This window comes from Poecilia formosa, unplaced genomic scaffold (assembly GCF_000485575.1).
Source record: "Poecilia formosa unplaced genomic scaffold, Poecilia_formosa-5.1.2 Scaffold169, whole genome shotgun sequence".
NCBI lineage: Eukaryota > Metazoa > Chordata > Actinopteri > Cyprinodontiformes > Poeciliidae > Poecilia > Poecilia formosa.
In genome coordinates this window covers 1174623-1197575 of record NW_006800108.1, presented here as the reverse complement: position 1 = coordinate 1197575, position 22953 = coordinate 1174623, and the positions used below count along the sequence as shown (strand labels likewise).

General features: G+C 35.9%; 2 long non-coding RNA genes across 5 annotated transcripts in view; one reads left to right on the top strand and one right to left on the bottom strand.

Annotated features, from left to right (window-relative positions):
• The window catches only part of LOC103146858 (uncharacterized), a 14063-nt gene extending 5932 nt beyond the window's left edge, over positions 1–8131 (top strand). Inside the window, exon 3 of the long non-coding RNA XR_477189.2 lies at positions 6946–8131. This is a non-coding gene — a long non-coding RNA (uncharacterized LOC103146858). The remainder of the gene's footprint in view (positions 1–6945) is intronic.
• Positions 1–22953, bottom strand: part of LOC107837721 (uncharacterized) — a 25331-nt gene extending 2378 nt beyond the window's left edge. The window contains exons 1-3 of one of the 4 annotated variants that reach the window (XR_001663764.1): positions 22822–22953; positions 19622–19718; positions 12907–13480 (exon numbers count right to left, since the gene is read on the bottom strand). This is a non-coding gene — a long non-coding RNA (uncharacterized LOC107837721). Of the gene's footprint in view, positions 1–12906; positions 13481–18726; positions 18961–19621; positions 19719–22821 lie in introns of those variants that run through there. The other 3 variants (XR_001663763.1, XR_001663766.1, XR_001663765.1) reach the window with 3 other exon arrangements.

Below are 22953 nucleotides of genomic sequence, written 5' to 3'. Positions count from 1 at the left end.
TCATTCTTTGTGTTTTTTTTCCCCAGCTCAGATTCTCAGATGGTTGGCTCTGATTTGTATGCATTTGCATAATGAATGTCATTTGCATGCTCAGGGGCAGACCATACCATGAGAACGGCTGTGTTGGTTGTTTGTGCGAATGTGTGTGTTTGCTCATGCATGGGGCACCGTGTGTACATTTGGATGCTTTATTTTATTTTTTTTAATGAACAGACCGACATGTGGAGTTGTGTTTCCCTCCTGTGACTTTGTTTTTTTTTTCCTGTGCCATGTTTGTGAGTGGGAGAGTTCCTCCTGAATGTGCATGTAGGGCAGCGATGTGACGATCATGCCTCCTTCTCCTCCCCCCCTCGCCGTCTTGGTAGTGATGCACCAACTAGAAGAATGAAAATAAAAGACTCCTTCCTCGATCCCATAATCCTCCTCGTCTCTGACCCCTCCCTTGCCAGTTTGTCCTCCTCTCCCGCATGGCAAGTCACAGTCCCGCCACCATCTTAGGTGCTAAGACTGGCACAAAATGGCAGCTGAATGGGAAACATGGACAAGCCGGCGCTGCACCTTCCCCCACTTCACGTTATGCCCTCATCCTTTCCGCGCCATTGGTCGCCTCGAGACGGTGTTAATTACTGCCAGAGTGTTAATTGCAGAGACCGCCGCCCCCCCCAGAGACGTGCAGGAAGGGATGAGATAGGAGAAAACCATGCAGCCAGCCGGCGGCGTCTTAATGTCGAAGAGGTGGCATTTTTAAGGGCAACTACGCCGCTTTCCGCCGTGCCCGTCGTCTCGCTGCAGCTGATCGGGATTCTAACGGCGATGCCCGGGAAAAGTCTCGTTAATTAAATTGTTTCAGTGTTTTTAATTACAAAAGAGTTGCAATTAGCACAACTGGCGGTATTTCTGCATGTGGAGCTTTTAATTCCAGATGAGCGTGCCGGCATCTTGATTTGATGAAATAGAGGGGCAAAAAAAACAAGCTAAACCCTCCCACACGTACGCGGGGAGCCGTAATTAGCAACACAGCGGCGTTCATAAATCTCCACTTGTAATCAGACTTAGCCGCGTTCTCACATGAGAAATGTGTTTTAGCTTAAACCTTCGGTTCAGTCGACGTAGCATCAGGTTTTACGAAGAAACTGCGACACATTTTGGTACAAATCTGAAAGCCTAATTTATGCAAGGACGAAAAAAAAAATCCCAGTATGCACTGTAAAAACAATTCAGTTGGTCTGTAGAGTATTTGACCTCCAGTCACTTTCATTTTGCAAACCCATTTTTAAACTTAAACTAAAACAGTTAATGAATTCAAAGAGTTATGGAAGGTTTTATACATGGAAAAAAAAACACAATGGATGGATGAATACCAGACGAGTGGCTGGATGTGTGGATGAATAAATGGATCATAGATAAATTAATGGAGGGATGGACAGCGACACAGATGGAGAGAGAAATGGATGAAAGAATAGATAGATACAACCTTTATAGAGCTAAAGTGAATAAAGTTCAGATATATAAATATGTTTTCATTCTTCATGCTCCTTCAGACCAAAAATATCCAGAAATCAAATTCAAGAATGGAGAAATACGAGATTCTCACTATAATTATAAACAAAAATGTGACCTAATAAAACGGAAAAACACCATTATTCTTATAACTGATTAAAAAAAGTGCAAATTGATTGTCAAAGTAATAATAATGACATCTGTATCATTTCATTTTGTTGTTCTTTTGAGCTGATCACCTATAATCAATCCATTATTCTTATTTATTGACTCAAACAAAAACACTCGACAAATTTAGTGGTATAGTTTCAGTCTTATTATCCAGAATATAAACACTTTTATCTACTCTTTATAGAATAAAACCTGCAGTTTAACAAGCTACCAGCTGGTTAATTAGTCCAATCTGCTCAGATAAAACACCTTACAGTCACAGAAACATTTCCAAGATGACTAGCGGTGTGCAGCAACAGGTAGGGGTGGGGCAGTGGACGCAGTAGAAACAATATGAAGGGAAACATTTTAAATCCTAAGCCCGATACCAGTACCCACCCATCTGCTGCTGTATACAAAAATATATACATTTATATAAATGCAACATTGATTTCAACCAAACAATGAGGAAAAATAGAAATTGGCTTCCTGACTGACTGTAAGTTCATGTATTTACATATAAACGTTCACATCGTCCCACTTTTAAAAATAAACGTGAAATTTTCTCTTAATAGAGAAACACAACAAATTTTTTATTTTATGATATTTTATGAGCTGCATTGTGTGGGTCTGTAATTCTTATAAATAGGTGAAGAAATTAAATTTTTTTATTTTAATAAATATTACATTTTGTCTAAATAACATCAAGACTGACTTTAATCTTTAATCATTTGCTGTTGGGTTAAATTTAGATCTACAGCTCTGGGAAACATGAAGAGACCACTTAAAATGATATGTTTCTCTGATTTTACTCTTTAAATCTATATGTTTGAGTAAAATGAACATTGTCCTTTTGTTCTATGAACTACTGACATCATGTCTCTGAAATTACAAACAAAAATGTAATATTTATTAGCAGAAAATGAGAAAAGGTCAAAATAAAAAGATTCAGTGCTTTCAGACCTGAAATAATGCAAAGAAAACAATTTGATATTCATTTAGAAACAACTATATTAATGTTTTAACTCAAAGAGTTCAGAAATCAATGTTTGGTGGAATAATTAGGAGGTTTCCAATGGGACTCAGTGCAGTGGGCTCTTAAGTTTTTCCAGATCTGCATCCTTATTTACTTTATTTACCTTCGTTTAACTGCATCTGGGTACAGAAGACATTTAAGTTTTTAATGTTTTAAGCATTTTTATGTACAAGAGTGATATGTGGGAGACAGAGATGATGAAAAGTAAAGTTTTCTATCTATCCATCTACACTGCAAAAACACACAATCTTACCAAGTATATTTAGTTTTGTTTGTAGTGCAAATTATCTTATTACACTTAAATTAAGACAAAACTAATTTAAAAAGATAAAGAAGCTTGTTTTAAGTAAATAATTCTTTAATATTGGTGAAAATGTTCTTGTTCCATTGGCAGATTATTCCACTTATCATATGTGGAAAATGTCTTGTTATAAGTAAATTTATCTGTTAATGGAACAAGAATTTTATCACCAATATTAAGGAATTATTTACTTAAAACAATATCCTATATCTTCCACCAGTTAGTTTTGACTTATGTCCAGTGTAATAAGATATTTGCACTAGAAACTATACTAAAAATACTTGGTAAGATTGTGTGTTTTTGCAGTAGATCTCTCTATAAATATCATAAAATGATTGTCATGGACCTGCAGTGCAAGTGTGTCGTTTTTCGATAACCATTCTACACTGGGAGTTTTTCTTAAAGGCAGCTGCTTGTGCTTAAAGAGGTAAAATAAATCACTGTATAGAAATTCAGATTTCCTTTTTACCTGACTACTGAGCCAAATAAATGCAACTGCTGGTTGAGAAGCTAAACGGGCTGCAGGATGATGGAGGGGTGTGGGAATGAGAGGAGGGGGAGGCAGACAGACGAGGAGAAGGAGCCTGCGATGGAGAGATCTCAATAGTGTGAGGCCTTCTTTGTGTTTGCGTGTGAGGTTTATTTTGGAGGGTGCAGGGGGGAGCTAAGAAAGGAGGCGAAGACGAGAGGGTGGGGATCCTGTCCTGGACCCTCAGACAAGCGGCACATTGTCCTCCTCAATGTGTGGCGGCACTTGTGGCGTAACGCCATTATTTAGGCCAGCGGAGGGAGCCGGGGTCTGGAGAGCAGCTTAACCAAAACGCCAATTAGAGCCGGATCGTCCTGATTAATGGACGACGGAGATTGGAAAACAATACCGGCCTCAGTTAACTTAACCCCTCCTTCTGTACCCTACATGTACATATATAAATATTACATCTATATGTTAAGTAACACATATAGATATGTACAGCAGATCAGAGTACACAAAAAACAATGTCTGGCAACAATCAGTCATTTTGGCTACAGTACGTGTTTGAAAAGGAGTGAGAGGCAGCTTAGACTTTTTATATTCCCTTTACACCATTTAATTATTATATCAATGTCTTACATTTTCTATGTAAGATGGAACATTTATATTATAAATTTAATGTTTAAATTTATAGTATGAATGAAAACATGAATTTATACTATTTTATTTCCTTAAATTAATCTGAATCATTAAGAATATATCATATTATTGTAAACATCTCATTTTAGTTTGTGTACATTCTTAGTGTGTATATATATATGTATATATATATATATATATGTGCTAAAATGGAAATTAGCCTCCATTTTAAATCCATATATTTATATGGATTTAATTAAGCTAATTGATTTTCTAATCAAATCCCACAGTACTAAACTTTCTCTCTTTGCCTAAAAAGAATTTGAGTCACCAATGTTCATGAAAGTGGTCTGCCTTCCTTATAAGGAGGATTTTCTGCTCCGTATGCTAATCACACTCCGTACGACACTCTGCATCTCAATACGTCCCGCTTTATTGTTTTTTTAAGCATATGCACTGAATAATTAGTCACTGCATACTCCAATCAGGGGAAACACCAATGTGGGGTTTCCATGGCCACCCCATCACCCCCCTCTCCTCTTCCTCGTCCTCCTCCTCGGCTGCAAACAGGACAGAGAAAAATAAAGCGTGGGAAAAAAACACTTTGGGGGCTCAGACAATGATGGCGGGATGAGGGAGGAGGAGGAGTGATGATTTGAAGAGCAGCTTGCGTCTAGACTGGCTGCTGTGGAGTTTGGTTGTTTTTGGGGGTGGCAGGGGCATATTTCACCTCGTCTTGACTGAGGGCATTCACATTATTACGAGGCTGCATATCGAACACTGACATGAGCTTCAGTGATAAATTAAGACTAAACACAATCCGGCTGTATGTTTGAACAATTTTTGTATCTAAAGAACTTGGATTTTTACACAACTATGCAGACACTCCAGACCAAACCAGTGCTAAATCAAGACAGCTGCCAAGTCTTTCTGTTTCCAAGGGAAGGATTGATTCCAATAACCATGTTTCAACCCCTGAGCAAGTTTTACTTTTAGTAATTCAACAACAAATATATTTTAAGTTGAATTGCTTGTTCCTTCAATGTAAAGAGTAACATTGCAGGGTTTCTTTCAGAAAACGTCCCAAGCCTGGTGCTCAAGCCGTCTACCATGTTTTTGACTTAAAAATGTTTAAAGTTGGCAGGAAATTTAAAAATATCACTTGATAGTTAAGCATTTTTGGAAGACTTCAGGATTAATACCTAAACACCAACTATACAATCTTAAAAAAAGGCAATGATTTAAAAAAAAAAAAAAAAAAAACTAAAATAAATAAGCAATGCTAAGCCTGGTGGGGGCACAAGTAAAGCCTGGTGACCTGCCAGGCTTATAATACACTGTGGGAAACCCTGCATTGACAGAGTACTGCAAAAACACACAGTCTGACCAAGTACTTTTAGTTTTGCTTCCAGTGCAAATATCTTTTTACACTTAAAACGAGTCAAAACTAGCCTGTAGAAGATATAGAAGATTGTTTTAAGTCAATAATTCCTTAATATTGATGAAAAAGTTATTGCTCCACTGGCAGGTAGATTTACCTGCCAGTGGAGCAGGTACTTACTAAAACAAGACATTTTCCCCATACAAGTAGAATAATCTGCCAATGGAAAAGGAACTTTTTCACCAATATTAAGGAATTATTTACTTAAAACAAGCATCTATATCTTGGTGCTAAGTTACTTTTAAATTAAATTAATTTTGTCTTCACTCAAGTTATTTGCAGAAGAAATTAGATTAAAAATACTTGGTAAGATGTTGTGTTTTTGCAGCGAAAAAAATTCAAGTCACTTTACATCAGTAGAGTAGAGATAATCTGTTGACTATTTCTTGGATTAAACCGTGAATAGTTGCAAAATGTACTTACTAGGAAATTATTTTAAAGCATTTGAAGCCGCTTGAGGAGTTCTGGGTAGAAAATATTTTTTTTCATCTTAACTACAAAATGTATAGATTTTGTCCAGTTTTGACTTAATTATTGCTCTGAATTTGTTGTTCTTTCAGCAAATGGCCTTTATCAGAGTCCGCATACAACAGTAAACAATTAATACATTAGTTGACAATCATTTCAATAATTGATTCATCACAATTAATCTGATTAATTTTTTCAGCCCTATATATACAGCTCTGGAAATAAGAGACCACTTAAATGATCAGTTTCTCTGATTTAACTTTTTATACATTTATGTTTGAGTAAAATGAACATTGTTCTTTTATTCTATAAACTATTGACAACATATCTCTGAAATTACAAGCAGAAATTTAGTATTTATTTGCAGAAAATAAAAACATGCAGTGCTATCAGACCTCAAATCATGCAATGACAACAAGTCGATGTTCATTTAGAAACAACAATACTAACTCAGGAAGAGTCAGAAATCAACATTTGGTTGAATAACAGGAGGTTTTTAATGTGGTTCAGTGCAGTGGGTTCTTACGTTTTTCAGAGCTGTATTTTATATCACCCTGAAGAAATCATCCCCACAGTGAAACATGGTGGTGGCGGCATAATGCTGTGGGTTAGCATTTTTATAAGCGAGCAAAGGCAGCTAACTTAATTCAACGTATTGCAGTAACAACATAAAAAAAGCACCTCACCTTGAGTTGAAGAAACATTCCTACGATTTGTGTCTTTTGCGCATCGTGCAGAGGAACTGCCCGATTCTGATGAATAATACCTCTATAGAGGATATAATGCACTTCCTTTAGTTTTTCTGGGGTTTTACATGATAAAAATTAAAACATTTGATGATGCATCACTTTTCAGAAGGATGCACAAAATGGGATTTACTGAAATCTTATTGGCTGACAGCTTTTAACGTTTTTAATCCTTTTATTTCCTCCCCTAAGGTTTCTAATCCAGAGGAGTTTTACAACAAACTGCTCAACGACTGAAGCTGAAGAAAAGATCTCAAACAAAACAACCTGATATAAATCAGCTCACATCGTTCGGTTGGATGCAGAAAACACCGACCGTTCGACATGTTGGATAAGTCAAACGATACAAAGGACAGAGTAATGGATTCTGGGAAGCCGCCCTGCACAGATGTTCAGGAAACATCTGGACTAGATTTTAATGTAGGTCAGAGCTCAGATCAGCATCTCTCTCGCAAACAAAACAATTCCGCTGAGATGTTGGTCATACTTATGTATTTTTATGTTAAAAAAATCTGAAATTGACAAAATTAGTGATTTTAAGTAGTCAAGTTTTAGATCTGTTTTATTTTAGGAATAACTTTTTTTCATCTTTATCTTAATTTCTTTAGTTTCCTTAGCGTTTAAGTCTTATACTTGGTGATAAATATTTGTCCCGTGTGAATCTGAATGTTTCAGTTTGTTGACAATCTTAGGACTCTCAGCAGTCATCTCTGATTTTATGTCAAACTTGTTACATTTACTTTATTTACTCAGGATAAAAATTTATTATTATTTCTGACTGAGAATGTAGCATTTGTTTCTTGAAATTTTGCACTAATTGAAGCAGTTTGCAGAAAGGTTTTGTTTTAGATGTTTAAAAGTGTAAATGTTTAATGTGCATCTGTATCGTAAGACTTTATGTTGCACGCTTACTCTGCAGGGACTTTGTGTGCATGCAATCAGAGCTACATAAAGAAACTTTGTCTATGCAAGGAAAAGAAAATACAATATTTTTTTGTAGTATGTGTTATTGAAAATAATTTGCACAGATCAGTTAGATTTGCACTAAAAAGGTTAGATGTTCAGGCTTGATTTGCACTATATGAGCACAATGCAATGTAGAAAAATGAAAATTAAACATGAGTTTTTGTTCCACAAATATGTATAAATTACTGATTCAAAATGTTAAAAAGTCTCATTTTGTTGTAATGTGAACACGTGCAACTGATTTTAATCAGAAAAAACTGTTTAAAGGCACTAATAATTACACAATATTGCACTATTAATAATTTCCTCTTAGAAATTTTAGAAGTTGAGTTTGCACATATCCTGAACTGTCCTATGCAGCGGTTTCTAATGTAAATCAATAAAAGTATTGATGTTTACAATAAGACATTCATCGGCTCCTGTGTGAAGTTTGTATGTGTATCATCACTTTTGATCAGTAAAGTTTGGTTTATTTAGAGACGAGTCTAAATAATCAAAATCTCATCTCAGGGTTCAAGACAATCAGTATTTAATTATAAGGAATTGATCAATTTTGTTCAAAGTTCAACAATCAAAATCATTGTTTCTAATGAACCACAAATGTAATTAAGGCAAATTCAGTTGACTTAAATGACTGCATGGTGCCACATTTTAGCACATGCAGGAAGAAGATCCTGCATGGATGTTTTTTTTTTTATTCTAGTAGCAATCAACACTTCAAAAGTGGTTTTAGATTTATCAATGAAAGGTTACGGGTAAATAAAACAATCTCCAGAGAACAAAAGCAACAGATTCCATTAGTTTTTGAGGAAATAAAGTCACATCTTTGTTGCTTCCAGATGATTTAAGCCAGATGAAGATCGAATACAATTGATTGCTTGGTCAGGATTAGTGGGAGCTCTTAGATAAAAGTGGGAATTTGCACAGTTTACTGGAAAAAAACAACAGGAACAGTGACCATAGAGCAGCAATTGTTGCTGCCCATCAATCTAGGAATAGTTGTGAGGTCACTTCCAGGGTTTCCCACAGCGTATAATAAGCCTGGCGGGCCACTAGGATTTACTTGTGCCTCCATCAGGCTTAGCCTTGCTTATTTAAGTCTTTTTAAAATGTTTGCATTTTTAAAAAATTTTTAAATAATTTTTTAACTCAAAAACACGAGCTGAATGACTGCTGAGCTCCCAACCACCGGGGTTAGCAGGTTTTCTAGGGGAAACCTTGACTTATGCAAAACTGTGTGCACAAAAAAATCAATAGTTTCAAGAGAGAGATAATTATTCACAAGTGGAAAACGTTTAAAACTGTTTCTAATGTGAACCCTAAAGTCAGACCATTCAGTCCTCAAAATAATTGTAAAAAATCCTCAAGAGCTGCAGCGCATACGGTACAGTTACCAGGAGAAATATTACAGATCACGGTGAAAAACTGGAAGGACGAACAAGAGAAAACGTTTTGTCTCTGAAAACCGATGATGTTCTGGGTTTAGGAGGTCTTTTTGAATCCATCACCTTTTCGAAAGATGAGGCCAGACTGGAGGTCAGAGGGGTCCAAAACCTTCTGGCATGATGAAACAACTCCAGGGGCCAGAAACGTTTTAGTATTCCTGTTTTTGCAAAAAGTATTTTATGTTTTCATTTTTACCTGAAACTAAAAATGATAGCAGCAGCATAATTTAGCCTTCAACAAATTATTGCAAAACATAAAAATGTTTTAAAGGTTTTTAAAGGTTAGCAGATTAAAATAATAACAACAAGCAGTTGTTTTCAACATTATTTTTGTGTTTTTGGCTCACTATCGCTTTACTTTGGAAAGTTTATGAAATGGGATGTCAGCATTTTAGCAAAACTGTTTTTACAAATGAAATAAATCTAATTAAAAGAGAAAACTTGTGTTCTACCTTACGTTTTTCTTTTGGACATGTTATATTGTCTGTCTTATATTTTTTTCCTCGAACTGGACAACTACAAGTTTAGACTGTTCTTACATTTCTGATTAATGGCCTCACATTGGACGCCCCGGTGTTGATGTTTAGCCACAATGCACCCAGTCACTTCTGATTTAAAACAAGCAGAAAGTCTGAGAACTAACGTCTAGCATGGCAGTGGAGGAGAAATACACCTCACAGTTATTCACCAACATGATCTACAGTCGAATGTGAAGTCATCCGTCCAACAGATCATCTCTGGCCCAAACTGGGTCAGCAACAACAACGACGTCAACCAGAGCAGAAAACCTACAACAGGAAGCTGAACAAGAAGAAATATGGCATCATAAACCCTTCAGTAAGTTTAAGGGTGAATCCGTTTAGGGAAACTCACGGTTAGCATCAATGTAGCTAACAGACAGGAAACAAGAAAATCCATCGTATAAACTGCAGGGACATGGAAACAGTCGTGTGCTAAATGTTTGTACAACACGTTGAATGCTAAACACAGACACTAATTACAGAGCGCAGATTTTAAAATCATGTCTGGGTGAAGTTTTGTGCCGCAGCTGCTGGAAACGACGTGCAGCCCAGTGGATCCAGCTGCTGCAGCGCTGCTTTTAAAAACATCTGGAAGCGTGATCACAAACACTCCGGGGTCAAAGTTCAGGCTGAGCATCACAAACATAATCCCCCTTTTAGACAGTCATATCTTCATCTTATGAGACAAAAAAAAAAAAAAATCCTGTTTTTTTTTTTTTTTTTTTTTTTGCTGTTAGCAAAAGCTAAAGCTGCAGCCTGATGGTGGATGAGAGGCGGGGGACACTTTGGACAGAAACAAACTAAAACAATCTAACTTCAGAAGAAGATAAAAAGAAAACTAAAATAAAGTTAGTAAAGGTCTGATATTTTTGTTTAGTTTGTTTTTTTGTAAGAAAGTAATGTTTTTCATTGCAGAAGGATTTTGAACATTTGGTGTATTAACAGTAAAGCATCTAGTTTTCATTATTAAATAAAATAAAAGCTGGTTTGAGTGCAGCAAAGTTGACTTTCCAGTAAAAGTCTCGTTGTAAAAGTTTGGTTATAAAAAGACGAATACTTTGTGCTGTACTTAACATTTTCAACTATAAGTAAATTATGTTGGTAGTAAATTTACCCTGATTAAAAATAAAAAGTCTCCATCTACATAATTTGGATCATCCTTAAACTGGAGCTGGGGCCGCACAAATTCAGTCCAAGGGCCACAAATGGCCCCCGAGCCGCACTTTGGACACCCCTGCAGTTAATCATGAGCATTTTCACTCCCTTTACAATAAACTATTTTGGATTCAAAGGGTAATCAGTTTGTAAATCATTTTAATTTTTAACAGAATAATGATGCTATAGTTTCCATATAAATTTATTTCCTTAAATTATTTTCTACTTTCTCTAAATTCACCTTATTTGTAAGTACAAACTGATCAATTCTGCAAGGATAATGATACCCTTTTTCATAAAAAACCTGGTATATATAATTAGAAATTACAATCAGTATGATAAAACAGACTTGTGTTTCAATTATTGCGAGCACATGTGCTGGACTGGCTGACCTTTAGCGCCTTCAGCAGGTTCTGATTCTATACCTTAATTAATGGGCACATTTAAATTAAAAGGCACTAAAATAAAGAGCAGACGTCACAGGAGGAAATGTCAACTCAATCATTTCTCTCAAGAATACAGTACAATGTGGCTTTAAAGAGACATTGGCAGAATAAAAGTAGCTAAAACAGGTAGAAGATTACAGGAAAAAGTTTCCCAGATGGATGCAAACAGTCACTGGATAAAAGATTTGAACATAAAAATAACTGAATCTAGGTTAAACTTTACAGAAACTGATCAGGATAAGGAATGGGAAATGCCTTTCACACTCCCACTGACTCAACATTTAAGACGTGGGTGTCAAAAATGCGGCTCAGGGGCCATTTGTGGCCCACGGACTGATTTTGTGCGGCCGCCAACTGCAATTCAAACGTGGTTCAAATTTGTCCTTCACAAGTGATGCAAACAGAGGTATTATTTGTAATCAGGGTAAAACTACTACCAAATTAAATATCTTACATGAAAAAAGTGAAGTCAAACACAAAAGATTCATCTCTTTACAGCTCTGGAAGAAAATAAGAGACCACTTAAAATAATCAGTTTCTCTGATTTTACTCTTTATAGGTTTATGTTTGAGCAAAATGAACATTGTTCTTTTATTCTATGAATTTCTGACATGTATTTGAAATTCCAAGCAAATATTTAGTATTTGCATAAAATGAGAAATGGTTAAAATAATTAAACAGATACAGAGTCTTCAGACCTCAAATAATGCAAAGAAAAGTTTATATTCATTTAAAAACAACAATACTGATGTTTTAACTCAGTTCAGGAATCAGTATTTGGTGGAATAACCAGGAGGTTTTCAATGGGGTTCAGTGCAGTGGACTCTTCATTTTTCCAGAGCTGAATAACCGAGCTTTTGTTGATCCAGAGACTTTTTTTTTTAGAAAACTCGACTTTGCTGCACCTGGATCATCTTTTATTTTTTAGATTTTTGTTAAAATTAGCTAAATATAGCAAGTATTTTTGAAATAAAGTGACTCAAATCTTGTACGAAAGGCTAAATCAAGCCCAAAAGAAATTGAAAACTTGATGCCCTTATTTTGATAAAAGCAAAAGTGCAAAATGCTTTTTAAAAACTTTGGATCTATAATGAATAACAGCCATTTCATTAAAAAAAATTCGTTCTTTTTTTTTTTTTTTAGTTTTTTTTTTTTTTTTTTTTTTTGGTCTTTGACTCGAAAATTTTGGCTCATTCGACAAAAAGTTTGATTTAAGGATTAAACTGAGTAACTTGGTTACTTTTATAGCCAAACCTTTACAATTAGTAGAACCACATTTATCCAGGCTTTCACCAAAAAGCCGACTTCGCTGTACCCAGATCAGCTTTTAACTTCTTAAACTAAATATAGCAACTGTTTTGAAAGACAGTGACTCAAATTCTGCTCTTATTACCTAAAAAAGAAACTGAAAACTACATTTTAGTACAGCAAATGTACAAAATGCATTTTTAAGTTTTGGAACTACAGTGACTAGATTAGATTAGATCAACTTTATTGTCCTTAAGGGGAAATTTGTCTAGCAGACAGCAATGACAATTGCAGATAAATGCATTAAAGAAAGTAAAGAAAAAAAGAACAACATCCATTTCACAAAAAAGTAGGAATACTTAATTTGCTTGATATGAGTTTTACTTTTGAGTCGACAATTTTGGCCCAAGTAACAAAAGGTTTGAACAGATATAATTACAGCTGTTGTTTAATAGAGACAATGCCAGAGGTCGTTAAAAAGAGCGCCATCTGAACAGTGCGTCTCGCACTCCGAGCGGCGTTACGGATCCGGCCCCAGACGGCAGGAAAGTTGCGGGAACTGTCTGATTGCGATAGAATCAATAACGAAACAAAAGCCCACGTCTGAGAGGAAAATCGTGGGAAGTGTCGCCGAGGGGATGATTAGCATTCTGTATTGCGAGTCCCCGCAGGCCGTCTCCCGGAGCCCCTCCCGGCCCCAGAAGTGAAGAATGGCTGAACGGAGGGGGGAAGGAGGTGGCGGCGGTAAAAGGGAGAGGTTGCGCCAGGCCAGACGGGGGATGCAAAAAGTCAAGGAAGACAGCTTCACAAAGACGGGCATGGTGCTGCGGCGGGGAGGGGCGGACGGTGTGAAATCAGGCAGCGCGAGGGGAGAGCGGGAACTGGGTTCAAGTTCAACTGCAAATCCTCGTGATGAAGATAAAACAGCTGCAGAGAAATCCTGGAACTAAGCGAGGGCAAAGTTTAGTCAGAAACACAAATATTTCATGTGTTTTTACGTGACATGAAATAAAAAACCAGAGGTCAGCCCAGATCTGGTTCTTTGCTTTCAGCTTTAGAAACAGTTTAATTCAGTCCCAGAAGGAAACTGAAAATGTTTCCTGTGTTTTAAATGAAACTGAAAATAAAATGCACTTTTTGTTTGGTACAGTCCCTGATGTTTACCCAGATTTATTTTACAGATAACCTACAGTATTTATCTAAGTATTAAGTATTTCAGTTACTCAGAATGTTTCAAAAAGACGACACTTTATGTTTGAAAGGTGTTTGTTTCTGTGTGAATGGAGGATTGGCTCCTTTTTTGGTGTGTGGCACAAAAAAATAAACTTTAGCAAACTAATTAACTGCAAATGGTCATTTTTAAAGGTACCGACTAGAAGTGGGTGATAAGGACTTAAAGTTTCATCACGATATTTTGTGATAGTATTGTCATAAAGTGTGACAGTAACTATTTATTACTTATTTTGTGGATAAATATATGGTTGTGACTGCATGAAGCAGCGTTCAGAGCATAACAAACATAAATACTGATTTTAAAACACTATAAGAAGTGACGCCAAAATATAAATTTATAATATGCTTCTGTAGTACACCAATCACATAAAAAGTATGATTTGTATCACTAAACTGTACATTGAATCATAATTTAAAATTTATTGATATTTGGGATTAATAAAGTATTTTAGAATTAGATTTTTTTTTATTTCTTCTGAATATTTACTCATACTCTCATTGGACAAACTATGGAGTAAATATTAAAAATAACAATTTTGACAATATAGACAGTTTAGTTTTTTTTTAAGTTATTAGTTGGAATTCATTGTGACAATAACAAATCAAAATTCTTATCAATAAATGATAACACAATAAATGCTCAACCTTAGCAGACTACTGATCAAAATTAGCTAAAAATTAAAAAAAAATACTTGAGTTAGATTCAGATAACTTAACTAATTTACTCATTTTATCACTTATTAACTGAAAAAAAGGTTTTGAATTACTTTTTTAAATTTAAATACTAGAAAGCTTTAGGCAAAGGGAATTTTGATATTTCTGTTTGATAAAAACACTGTTGCTCACTTTCCTTAGAAACGATTCAGATGAATTTGTATCAAATGTTTATTCAGAAAAGTTCTTATCTGAGCTAAAATTCATTAAAACATTTATGTTGCTGCCAGATTGAAACAATTTGAGCCGTTTTATTTTAATTTCAGAGGTTTTTGTTGTTTTTTTTCCTACCGACTCTTTATGGGACAAAAACAAAACGTCTCATAACTATTTTACTGTTGATCACTTTTCCATGTAGTGACTGATATCTGGGTTTTGGTCCAGTTTGTTAAAGCTAGAAAGATATTATTGCCAATAGAAACAAGAAAGTACGATTTCCAGAGAAAAAGCGTGCGTACCATTTTAGTGCAAGGAGTAAAACTGTGGAACAATTTGAATGAGTTGAAAAAATGCTGTACAATAAGTCAATTCAAAACACTTCATAAGAAAATATAATACATTTTTATACACTTTTGAGTTCATAAAAAGGAAAAGATTTTGGTCTTATTGACTTAGAAATATAAACTAAGAAATCTTTTGTAAATGAATGATATTGTAATTAAAATCTAGCAAACAAAACTGTTCAGATAAGCATCTGAATAATTGTTTTATGCCTCTTCTGGCTATTAGTAAGAACATTTTACAATAAGTTGATTTAAGAAATAATACATAAAAGAGATATAACTTGATTTCTTTTTATTTTAAATGTCTGAAATCATCAGTATTTATAGTAAAACTGTCCACAGATCTAAACATTTTATTTAAATGAACATCCCTTCCAAACATAATGTGCAGTTAATAAAGAGCCTCAACATGTCCGAGGTCAAAAATTAAGTGCAACATAAAGAAATGTGACCCCAGGGCAGCTGGACAAAGGTCACATCTCCCTGCTCATGACCTCTCTCCAAAGACTGTGGTGAATGGAGGAGGGTTCTCTCTGTGACTCTCACTGATAGTCTTTTAAATCCACAAGTTGTTTGACCTTTGAACCCTTTGATTGTGGCTGTGCTTCCTGCCAGGCCACTGGGATTTCCCATAAAGACACCTGTGAAATCCTGCTGTTAGCTTTATGTGCCGACACACCCTCCTGATTTAACACGACTAATTTCTGCTAATATGGGGGAAGCATTGTGGCAGAAAGGATGAAAAAAGCTAAAAATATATATATGAAAATCAGCAGGTGTTCATATGAAAACTATGTGGACAATACAGACTGACAAAAGGCATGAGCCTGTTATCAATTTTCAGGTATTTTAAAAAGTTTCCACTAAAAATTATCTTCATAATGATCCTGTGATTTAAAGTGTGAGTGACTTTATTTCTCATCTTCAATGTTGCTAGTTTTAGATGCTTTAGCCTACTTCATGTTGCTCAGCAGGTTCTATTTTAGTGATTTATTTTTTCCAATGCAAATCTTTACTTTGTGTGGCTAATAAAAGTGATGCTCAAAAGTTTGTTTGATCGCCGTTAATTTATGATATAAAAAGAGCCATAATAATAAGCATCTAAATGTGACTAAAATCCACAAACAGAACCTGAAAGGTGAGAAATACTCTTTTATAAATATTTAGAGAGAGAGAGAAAAAAGAAGAAAAACAGAGAACGACAGAAGAAAAGAAAGAAACAAGATGAAACAAAAAGAAATAGAGAGAAAGAGAAGAAGAAAGTAAAAACAAAGTGGTAAAAGAAAAAAAAATCAAGCAAATAGAAGAGAAATAGAAAAGGAAAAGAGAAATCATTAAATAAAGCAAGAAAAGAGAAACAAGGAAAAAAGAAAGAAAAAATGAGAAAGAAACAAAGCAAGAGCAAGAAAGATGGAAAAAATAAGGAGAGAAAGAAATAAACCCAGCATGAAAGGCAGAAAATAGCAAGAAAGAAAGAAAAAAGAAGGGTAGAAGACAGCCAAACAAGGAAATAGAAAAGAAAAACTGAGAAAAGGAAAAAAACTGAGAAAGAGGAATAATGAAATAAAGCAAAAAAGGAGAAAGAAACAAAGAAAGAACAAAGAAACAAAGCAAGAGCAAAAAAGATTGATAAAACAACAGAAAGAAATAAACCAAGTAAAAACCAGAGAAAATATCAAGAAAGAACGAAAGAAAGAAGGAGAGAAAGATTTCTGCTGGAAATTAAAAAAAAAAAAAAAAACTTGACTCAGAAAATCTAAATTAATTGTAAATTTTTCAGTCTATTTTTTAAAATCATGTCAGCAACTGAAGAACCAGAGAAAGAAAAACCCGTTTTCTTTCCTGGTGTTTCCTAACTTCTCCACAGGGACGAAGAGGTCATGTCCTGATAAAGAGCCTGTTGACTTGCTGGTTTGCTGAGTTTAACCTCTCTGCCGTTTTTTTGATGGGAGGTCAGAGGTCAGGTCTCAGCTGGGAGCGGCGTCCTCGGACATCCAGACAGGAGGTCGGAGCGTGTCGCCGTCCCCAGTGGACCGTGGAGGTCTGCGATTAGGCGCGTGCTAACCAGGCTAACGCTGGAACAACAGACTCCATGTTTTTTTGTGCTGCAGACGCTGCATGGGAAGCTGCTGCCTCAATATTCAGCACTGTCTGAAATTCAGACTAAAGTCATTCACCCTCCACTGAAAGCGTCTGGTGGCTCCTACTGAACATTTTCTGAATTATTCCCTCTCTCTCTCCCTGTCTCTCTCACACACACACACACACACGCACACACGCACACACACACACACACACACCGCTCGATGGGAAAACAATGCGTCAGATTACGATAAATAACAGATCCATCCAGACTAAGACACAGGCACAAAACATGGTGAGAAATCAGCCATGAGTTTGTCATGGCATGGTGGAGGGTCTGACTGCTTAATTAGATGTATAAAAGGGCCGGGTCAGACGGATCAGACAGGCAGAGAAAGGCAGGCGCGATGAGGCCCTTCAGATCGTCTGCGTCACACTGAGGGTGTGTGAGCGTGTGTGTGTGTGTGTGTGTGTGTGTCTGGGCTGTGAGAACCTGTGAACATGTCTGCGTTCTGGCTGTGTGCAGGAATGTCTGCCTGTCTGGGACAGTTTTCTTTTTTAAACAAATTTTAAAAAAAGAAGAATCGTTGACACTCACTACCTGGAACATCTGAACGGGGTAAAAGCTTTTCACTGGGTGAAGATGATGGCAACTGGCGCAAGATTAGGACTGAGAATATTAATCAGATTATTAAAGTAACCATCAACTAATTTAGTAATCAGTTAATCAATAACCATAGTATGCAGACTCAAAAGAGCAACATAGTTAGAACAATAATTAAGCCAAAACTGTACAAAAAAAATCTATAATTTTGCATTTAAGATAAAAAAAAATAATAATAATTTGTCATGCATTTTTAATGAAGCCAGTCTTCAGAGGTTGAAGGTGGCTTATAACGATGCAGGCAAGATGGGCCGGTGCCGGTGAACTGTTAGTATCTGCTCGTTTCAGCTCTTTAATGGCTGCTTTAAGAAAGATTATGTATAAATTTATTTGCCATTTAAACAAGTCTAATAGTGGAATTTCTCTACTGTTGACTAACGTTAAATATAGTAAGACACTCATCTGTACTTTGGTATGACTGCCTCCTGAACGGTTAGGGGATTTTTATGTACTTTTTTATTCTCTTATTTTATTGATTGTTTCTCTTGTTCTTCTAAATGGGATTTGGACTTCGAGACTTCAATAAAATCTACCTTAACGTGCCATAGTTTTAGCTCTTTGTTTTGTAAGACAAAATTCTGTGCAGTTACTAATTAGTTAATCCAAAAATAATCAACACATCAGCACTACACTGTATTGATGCAACCAGAAATGGCTGAGGTTTTCACATGTTGATGGTGAAAACATTTCTAGCTGCAGATCCATCTATTACTACAAATCATCAAGCCTATGAATGCTATTGCATTTTAGGCAATTAAATTTTTATTTTCTTTTTAAAAAAAGTTAATTGGATTATTTGTTTATTTGTATTTTAAAATGTGTTTCTAGTATTGTATAAAAAAAGCTTAAAAATCAGAGAAATGTGCCAATTTTTATCCGATGAATAGTCAAACTAATCACTAGAATAACTAGTAATCATATGTCACAAAGAGAAAAACAAATCTACAGATGATGTGAAGTTGGTAGTAAGATTAAACTATTTTTAGCTCTTATTTCAGTTTTGCTAAAACATAATGATTGATTAGCAGAACTGCGAGACAAATGAATACTTAGGTAATATTGAAATACTCATATATTCCATCACAGAAGAAAATGAACCAAAACAGGGAACTCGGGTCCACCTAAAAACCCGGGTCTCGGTTCGGTTGAAGTGAACTCTGGTGAGATTTGAATGCAAATGTGACCAGAAACCGCTCCAAAACCAGGAAGTGGACTACAGCACAGAGCATTCTGGGTAAATACAAGCAAAACAAACGCGTTAGCTGGAAAAATAGGTTGTTGCTTTTAGCCAAAAACAAAAGAGAAATCCTACAACCACTAAGACTTGACGCCACTCCATTTTTGTTTTCATTTCATGAAGAAGGAAGTTGTGCTCAGTGTTTTCATCAGACGTTTTTTCTGTTGTTTCATTCAGTAGTTCTTGGTGCAGCGCCACCACAGGCAAGGAGGGGAACTGTTTTTCCAAAGGGTTTGGATCATTTGATTCAGTGGAGTGTGAAAGTGAACCACATTAGCTGCAACCGGGCCTTAAGGTGAAAACACCCTTCATTACATCTTCTTCCAAATCTTTGCTGTACCCACTGCAGAGAGGACTTCCTCTGGACGTCTTTCTTCGTCCATAAAGCTCAGAAAACATCACATTTCAGAATTATGACCTTCTGTTTATGGGTCTGTCACACAGAATCCCAGTCAAATGTAGCAATAGTTATGTTTGTAACACAACAAGATGTAAGAATACTTTTGCAAATCACCATATATGTTAAAACCTGAGAACTGACAGAGGGGTTTCTTTCTTTTCAGAGCTGGTGCTTAAACAACACCGAGTGTGTCTGAAGAAGTCATTAACGATCAAAACAAGTCAGAATCACTTAAAATAATCACTTATTCTTACCCACTCAGAGATGCTTCTGAGCAGACATGTCCCAGTCTGGAGTCTGTGGGTGAGAACCGACCAGTAAGCCTCCGCCTCAGCTGCAGCTATTTGTTATCTGAGACACAGAGGAGAGGTCAGAGGTCAAATAAGTTCACAGGAACTCCATGCTTTCACATGTTAATGCATCGCAGCAGCACATTAAGAAAACACACACACTCGGTGGTGATTCTAACATGGTCAGAACAGAGTTTATTTAAATCAGCTTGACAGACACGTCTGCTTAACTGGTAGAAACAAATGACTTTCTGTCCTTGTTGCTCAAAATAGGCAGAAAATACGAACATGAATCAGATAAATGACGATGTTCCAGATGAATGACGGAGAAATGGCTCTAAAATGTACATTTTTACACATAATTTTCAATTTAACAATCCAAGCTTCACCTTTCAGTTTAAATCTACCTGATAAACAAGATTTTGATGTCACAATGCAGCTTTACTCATAGAACAATTTTACTCAATATCAACATTTAGAAGTAGTTTAATATCAAAATACATTAATAGGAAATAGTTTGGAGTTTGGAGAACAGAAATGCCTGAAATCCGAAAAGATCTGAATCGGATCTGGACCTCCAGTCCAGACTGCCCCCTGCTGGACATGTGTGGCTCCGCAGCTACAGGGGAGACGCATCCGAGCGCGGATTAAATCAGCAAAAAACTAAATGTTTCAAATGCTTTCATGCCAAAACTTACATTTGATTTGTTTTAAAATTATTAGATCAACACTCTTGTAGCAGCAGTTAAAAATAAAAATAAAAAAAAGCTAATTAAATAAAGAAAATTACCAGACTTTTCTGAACGAGCTCAAGTTTAAAAATGTTTTTTCTTCAATAAAGAAAGACGGCAACATAAAATAAATTTCACTTTACAGGACAATAAATGATGTTTCTATCCATTTATGTTTCTAATAATCTGTCCCGCTTTTAGAAACAGACATCAAGAGAGAAACCAGCATGTACACTTTACTTTTATCTGATTTTTCTTCTAAAAAATGTGAAATAATTCAATATACTACAGAAGAAGAAGTTTTCCATTATGATGCATTTAATGTACAGGAAAGGAATCAGATTTTTAAGTAGTTGACCTGCAGCTTGGCTGATTTTATAAAGTGGCAACAGAGTCTAAAAAGTACTAACCAGAATCTGTGAATTTAAAACAAAACATGTAATTAGGTACATAATTTAAATAGACCTTAGACATGGTTATTAGACAGTATTTTCACAAATGTCAGAGCAATTTTCTATACAAATTGAAGCTCAAGGTGTCAAAAAAGAATAATTATGAAATATGTAACCCTTAAAGGAACCTTATACAAGCAAAAGTCTACATTTCTCCCAATGAACTCGATGCTTTTCATCAAGTGTAAACCTCAGTTTATAGTTGTGTCAAAACTAGAGGAAGAGGGAGGCTGCAAATACTTACTACAAACACACACACACACACACACACACCCCCACACACACACACACACACACACAAAACAAAACACATTTTCCCTCCCAAAACTGGAATTCACAAATGAGAGAAGCAACAAAGGTTGTTTGTGTTCCAGTGGGCAGCAACGTGGGGGTGAAGGATTGTGGGTAACGCTGGTTGCTGAGGTTCCCAGCCAGCTTGGCACGCCTTTCCAACCTCTTCTAGGGCCTTTTGTGTTTTCCTTTTGCAGGCGGGTAGGAACTAGGTAGTTAGTTTTTACAACTAGTATTGGTAAATTCAGAGAATATCTTCTGTTCCCAACAAAGAACTTCAACCCTTAATCTATAAACAGGAAATTTGCCCTTAAATAGAACAACAGGATCTGATTTGATCTACTCCCATTAGAGAAACAAGGAAGTGGGGATTTATATTCATACTTATATTCCCAATGAAATGAAGTTATATTCACTTTACTAGAAATAGTCTATCAAACATTTTAAAGAAAGGATTATGGTATTAATTACTGAAATCATTCGATGAATCAGAATTACTCTATCCTATCTTAAAGATTAAAATAAACAGCTCCAATGAAATACACATCTCTTATTTCTGAGTCCCAGTATCTCCAGCTCACACCACCAGTCATTTTCTGGCATTGACCGCTTCACACTTGGGGTGTGAGGAGGTGGACCCCCAATTAGTGAGCCACACGTCTGTAGAAAGAAAGCAAAGCCCTTAAAGACTAGCCACTATTCACTCCTCTGTGACCTTCTGACTCCAGGGTCATAGGTCTGAGTACACTCCACCAATCCCAACATCTGGAGGTAAGTTATGGAGGTAAGCTCTATGGCCTTAAGGACGGACACCAAACCTTTTCATTGGTTAAATGAGCCTGTTAAAGGCTTCACAAATGGAGTCCTAGTGTTCTTTTATTTCTTAAGCAAGTCCGATAAAAATGGACCTCTCTTTTATTTATTTAAGGTGGTCTGAGCCGAATCACACAACAAACCCTGGTGCATTTTAATGGGATTTTTATGAGCTAGACCAATACAAAGAGGAGAATAATTTAGAAATGGAGGCATGCCTTTTTGAACAAGGTCTTTACCAGTTTTTCCACATGTAGAGGCTAAAATATTTGCAATAAATTAAGATTAATCGAAATTCTATGCCACAGCGTCATTGCTCTTTCTGTAAAATACCATTTCATCAAACATGGCCCAACGCTGCCATCTGGTGGCAAAATCCGTCCATGCAACTCTTAAAAGAACATTTTTTTTATATCCAAATAAACTCGGAAATTATCGGAGCACATATAGCTAAATAGCACAAAATATAAGTACATCATTTTTCAGTAAACAAAATTTCTTTACTCATTTTAAAGGGTCATTTTATGCAAAAGAAGCATGAAACCTGCTCCTGGTTTACCAAGTGCATATGCGCATTTTCATGTTTTTACAAATCTTTAAAGTCACTTCTGATTTACACACACAACTAAAACTTACCTTTATCAATTTCTTTCTATCTTTCTTTTATATCCAACTTATTTTAAATTCTCATTGATGCGAAATTAAGTCGGTTGCTGGGAACAAATATGGCCGCCGAAAAGCTAGACCGTCGAGTTGATCAAGATTCAAGCTAGCTTAAAGAGAGCGAAATTATTCCCCCGTTTTAATCCAGTTAAAAGCTACAAAACAGTATTAACTGTTAATTTGTCTTGTTAGAGAATATAAACAAAAAATTAACCTCCATTTTTTTGTCACCTTCTCCCACTTGGAAAGTCAGAATTCCTGTAGCGCTTTCTTCGAGATCCAATATAGTCGCTCCTCACCTCAATCTTCTATTTACCTCGGAAGTTGAAACTCTAGGAATGACGTC